Below are 6,115 nucleotides of genomic sequence, written 5' to 3' on the forward strand. Positions count from 1 at the left end.
ATAACTTCTAAATATTACTGTTTTCTGCTACTATAGATAAGGCATTGCAAAAAAACCTTACCCGCTATATATCTACAAATTCATCCACCCAATCTACAAATGGTCAATGAAATACACTACACTAGTGATGAAGATCTGTGGCCAACCTTCAGAACTTCATTGGTACATCTCCAAGAATCACCCTTTTCTTCTTCCTCTTCCTTACTTTCCTCCTCTTATTCCTTTGGCAACACCGGCAGTAGCAGCAGTCTGGTGTCTATTGTATGTCATGCACGCTCACTCCAAAAACTTGCCTCACTTCTTTGGCGTTAGTAGTACTGAATCCTGGAACAAGAGATGAAACAATATTGAAATGGCGTCCTCCTCAATGCCTGTTGTCTTTTGGTACACAGGGTTGGGGAAGGGATTGAGGATGATGTAACGATAAGCATGGTATATTAAGGAGAGCCAAGGTGGATCAGGTTTGCGTGGGTGGCTCTGTAGACGTAAGGAGGAAAACTGCCATACAAAACCCATAATTAATACGAGCAGAGGAACTTTATGAGTAGGGATTTTGGAATGTTGTGCATGGTAGAAATATTAGTGCTAGCATGAAGTGTACTACAACATGTATACGGAGGAATAGAGTAAGGAAGGCAGGGTATTTAACATTGCGTGAATTGGCACGCGGGGCAGTAGATTTGAGTGGGGGGCAGGAAAGGACGCGATCTCGGAAAAAGGGAGTGGCACTCTCTACTCGGACATTGGTGGGGTGTAGACGCGTCACGGTGAGAGAGGGTCTCTAATCAGGTGGGTAATGTGATCAGGGCAGCGGAGTTTCGTGTTAATATAATCGAGGGTGTCATTATGTGGAGTTAAGTGGTGTATTCAAGTGGGGAGAGTGTGTTAAGGGTGCCTCTCGTGTTTCTCTGTTGTTGGTTCAGAGTGCCGAGTCACTTTCATCGTTTTTTGTTCGAATGTACTTTACTATATTTGAAATATATGTAAAATTGACTTGGAAGAGACTTTTCCTTCAATGAAAATCCCAGCCCGTGTGGTACAATGATAACACGTCGACGAATCTTCAACAACTTGACAAACGTCTTTAGAGTCAAAATGTTGCAGGTGAGATAAAAAAAAGAGAAATAAAAAAACTTTGAAGAAAGAGTGGACTAACTATACAGTATTGGAATATTTTCAATGTGTCAAGAATGATTTGGGAACTGTTTAAATTTTGGAGGAATCACATGAACATCTTAATTACGAGATCTTAGCCACAGAACAACACAGCAAAAGGCATACATGGCAAGACCCCAGAGCATAAAGGAGTGAAAAACTATTTGACTTACCCCAACAACTAGGATAAAAACCCCAAGGTAGCCCAGCACAACACCCACCACCATGCCAGCTTGGGGACTTGACACTTCAATGACCGCCTTCTCCTGACCGTTGCTGCTGCTGGGCGGATCGAACACTGCTGAGGGGATGGTTCCACAAGGAGAGGATCTGGGCGACTCCACGCACCCGTCAACGTCTAGGGGTGGAGAATTACACTCTCAGAAACACAGATTTATTACAACTTAAGGATACATTTACACACATTCCAGGAACACATATTCAACAATACGTTGAGGAAAACTACAAAAATTATATCAATACTCATGACAAATGCATATGGCAAGATTAAATTATACGTAATTATAAAGAACAACCTATCCGTAAAAACACTGCTGAGGGATGGTCCACAGGAGAGGATCTGGGCGACTCCACGCACTCGTCAACGTCTGAGGGTGGAGAATTACACTCTCAGAAACACAGATTTATTACAACTTAACGATAGATTTACACGCATTCCAGGAACACATTCAACAATACGTTGAGAAAACTACAAAATTATATCAGTACTCATGACAAATGCATATGGCAAGATTAAATTATACTTAATCATAAAGAACAACCTATCCGTAAATCACTGATCTTAGTAATACTTGAGACAAAATGCATGTTGATGTATGCCAACAATAACAAAATACCACACTAACTTCTTTAGGCTGCTGCTAAATGAAGAGGTGAAGGACTGACAAGTTTAAGAAGACAGACCGTAGAGTGACATTGACAGTTCAGGAGGCCTCACCTTCACACTTGAACACACCTTGCAATAGTGTGAGTGACAACCACTACTACTACTACTACTACTACTACCCTTAACAACTACATACTACTTGGTACTAATTTACTGTCATGGCTTGGCAGCAAGACACAACGCGACGCACAGCTGGTGATGTGTGACTAGCCAGCATGCTCGCTACACTCCTCACTAAGAAGATGGCGTCTCCTAACAAGGAACGTTATCTTCATTCACTATGTTTCTCCATGCATGGTGAATTTCAGCATGGAGTGAACACGTTGGTCATTTGCTCCTTAAGGCATAAACGATCATGATGGGCGACAGGAATGATGAGTGATGAGCAGAGGACTCGTGTCCCGAGAGGTTTTTTTCATGTAGGAAGAGCGCCAGCCAAGGGCAAGAAACAAAGAAAAGATTAAAAAAAAAGACCCACTTGAGTGCTGGCTCTCTAAAAGTGGAAAAGCGTCAGCCAAAACTAGGAGCAAATGCCTCGATATCTCTCTCTTCAAAGAAGACAAGTCGCAGGAATTCGGAAATACAGATGCAGGTAGGGAGTTCCAGATTTTACCAATGAAAAGGATGAATGATTGAGAGTACTGGTTAACTCTTACGTTGGAAAGTTGGACACGATAGGGATGAGAAGAAGAAACCTTTGTACAGCGAGGCCGCAGGACGAGGGGAGGCATGAAGATAGCAAGATCTGTAGAACAGTTAGCATGAAAATAGCGATAAAAGAGAAGGAGATTCAACATTTCGGCGGTGAAAAGAGGCTGAAGACAGTTAGTCAGAGGAGGGGAGTTGATGAGACGAAAAGCTTTTAATTCCACCCTATCTAGTAAAACTGTTTAACTGAAACCCCCCCAAACATGCGAAGAGTTCTCCATACACGTGCAGATAAGGCCCTTATACAGAGTAAGCAATTGAGGGCAAGAAAAACTGGCGGAGATGCCTCAGAAGCTGTTTTAGCAAGAGATGAGATGTGAAGTTTCCAGTTAAGATTATGAGTAAAGGACAGACCAAGGATATTCATTGTGGAAGAGGGAGACAGTTGAGTGTCACTGAAATAGAGGGGGATAGTTGTCTGGAAGGTTGTATCGAGTTGATAGATGGAGGAATTGAGTTTTGAGGCATTGAAAACTACTAGATTTTCTCTGCCCCAATCGGAAATCTTAGAAAGATCGGAAGTCAGGCGTTCTTTGGCGTCCCTGCGTGATTAGTTGACTTCCTGACTGGTTGGTCGTCTCTGAAAGGACGTGGAAAGATATAGGGTGGTATCATCAGCGTAGGAGTAGATAGGACAACAAGTTTGGTTAATTAATGAATAATAGAAAGAGAGGGTGACAAGACAGAACCCTGAGGAACTCCATTATTAATAAATTTAGGAGAAGAACAGTGGCCGTCTACCACAACAGCAATAGAACAGTCAGAAAGGAAACTTAAGATAAAGTTGCAGAGAAAAGTATAGAAGCCGTAGGAGGGCAGTTTGGAAATCAAAGCTTTATGCCAGACTCTATCAAAAGCCTTTGATATGTCTAACGCTACAGCAAAACTTTCACTGAAATCTCTAAAAGAGGTTACTTTCCTCTCTTGGTCTACACTCTCCTCTTTTAAATTCTCTATGCATATGTACACGGTATATTCCTATCACAATGCTTCTATCACAACTTCTACATATCACGGTTTTCTGCTGGTGTAGATAAGGCATGGCAAAAAACCTTACCCACTTCACATCTACAACTGTCTACAAAATCTACAAATTTATCCACCCAATGTACAAATGATCAATGAAATACACTACACCAGTAATGAAGATTTGTGGCCAACCTGCAGAACTTCATTGGTACGTCTCCAAGAATCACTCTCTTGTTCCTCATCTTCTTCCTCCTCCTCTGCCTCCTCTTGTTCCTTTGGCTACACCGGCAGTAGCAGTCTGGTGTCTGTTGTACGTCTTGCACGCTCACTCCAAACACTTCCCTCACTTCTTTGGCGTTAGTAGTGCTGATTCCTGGAACAAGAGATGCAACAACATTGAAATGGCGTCAACATTAATAAGTCCTGAAAAAAATAACAAGAAAGTACAAAACCTTTTAAAATGAGACACGAGGAGATAAAAGGGTAATGTACAAACCACAATACTCACATCATGGTCACTCAACACTTTATTCTACGCTTGCTTCAGTGTAGTCATACAACTGTGGGAAGAATGTAATGCTGTCCCGTTCAATAGTGCATGCAGCCGCTCGCTCCCTCCTCCCGTCCTCCTCACTGCCTGTTGTCTTGTGGTACACTGGCTGGGTTGGGGAAGCTTGCGTGGATGATAACACGTCGACGCATCTTCAGGAACCCGACAAACATCTGTACACTGAAAATGTTGCAGGTGAGATGAAAAAAAAAAAAAAAAAAAGTAAGTCGGCAAACTTTACAGTAATGGAATATTCTCAGTGTGTCAAGAACAATTTAGAATTGTTTAAAGTTTGGAAGAATCTCACCCACTGCTTAATTACGCCATCTTTGCCACAGCACAGCCACAACACAACCAGAGCAAGACCCCACAGTATAAAGAAGTGAAAAACTATTTGACTTACCCCAACAGCTAGGCAAAGAACCCCAAGGGAGCCCAGCACAACACCCACCACCGTGCCAGCTTGGGGACTTGACACTTCAATGACCGCCTTCTCCTGACCGTTGCTGCTGCTGGGCGGATCGAACACTGCTGAGGGATGGTCCACAGGAGAGGATCTGGGCGACTCCACGCACTCGTCAACGTCTGAGGGTGGAGAATTACACTCTCAGAAACACAGATTTATTACAACTTATGGATAGATTTACACGCATTCCAGGAACACATTCAACAATACGTTGAGGAAAACTACAAAATTATATCAGTACTCATGACAAATGCATATGGCAAGATTAAATTATACTTAATCATAAAGAACAACCTATCCGTAAATCACTGATCTTAGTAATACTCGTGAGACAAAATGCATGTTGATGTATGCCAACAATAACAAAATACCACACTAACTTCTTTAGGCTGCTGCTAAATGAAGAGGTGAAGGACTGACAAGTTTAAGAAGACAGACCGTAGAGTGACATTGACAGTTCAGGAGGCCTCACCTTCACACTTGAACTTTCTGACACGAGTCTGTACCCTGCATGGCCGGCACTGGCAGTAGTATGACTCTCGAGTGTTGATGTAAACAGGCTCACACACACCCGACATTCTTCTCCCGGCACTCCTCAATGCCACACAGCTGCACAAACTCATCCTGCCACAAGAAAGGCATTTGCTTCAGTAGTGTCAAGTTGTGATTTTGTATTGTAGTGTATACAATGTAAGAAAATCTGCAACTTTTATATGAAACAAAGGAGTTCAGGGCATGAGTTAAGCCTTATGTTAGATACTGACAAAAGCAAGGCCTTCTCCTCACCTCTCCGTTACTGCAGCAATCATTGATGCCGTCACACATGCGCTGCTTCGGAATACCACTGCCAGCACTGTGGGAGAACTGACTGACTGACTGACTGACTGACTGATTGTTGTTGCTCTTCCGTGTGGGGGTCGTCTGCAGCTCTGCCACTATTGCACTCTGTGGGTGAAATGCTGGCTTTGTATTTTAACATCACTATTATTCATGGTTTAGACTATCGTAAGGTAAATTTAGATTGACTAGATGGTGTTTTAAGAGAGAAACCCTAGCAGTAAGTTACCACAATGCTGTTCATCTTAGCTCTCCGTGTTTCCTTGAAATACAAGTAACCGACAAACAACAAAATTTACACTCCCACACAGACAGTCAAAGGTCCTCATTAATGTTGCCTACAATAAGCAAGGTTGCTCAATTTCATCCACCTCTATGTACATTGCGAATCACATTAAATATTTGTCATTATTTTCATCTTAATGTTCTCCGGCTTATGTACTGTGAATTAACCCCACCCACACACAAACCTACCCACTCAATGATCACTTCCAAATTGTCGATCGTGCTTACAAAATACCAA

The 6,115-nt window shown here is 42.4% G+C and overlaps 1 long non-coding RNA gene across 1 annotated transcript; it reads right to left on the reverse strand.

Moving 5' to 3' along the window:
- Nucleotides 1-263: 263 nt before the first annotated feature.
- LOC123502352 lies at nt 264-3,990 on the reverse strand. The gene is made up of 3 exons (XR_006673968.1): nt 3,932-3,990; nt 1,329-1,513; nt 264-324 (listed from the first exon to the last, which is right to left on the reverse strand). It is a non-coding gene; the product is annotated as an uncharacterized LOC123502352 (long non-coding RNA).
- Between the last annotated feature and the right edge of the window lie 2,125 nt (nt 3,991-6,115).

This window comes from Portunus trituberculatus, chromosome 11 (genome assembly GCF_017591435.1).
Source record: "Portunus trituberculatus isolate SZX2019 chromosome 11, ASM1759143v1, whole genome shotgun sequence".
Classification (NCBI taxonomy): Eukaryota; Metazoa; Arthropoda; class Malacostraca; order Decapoda; family Portunidae; genus Portunus; species Portunus trituberculatus.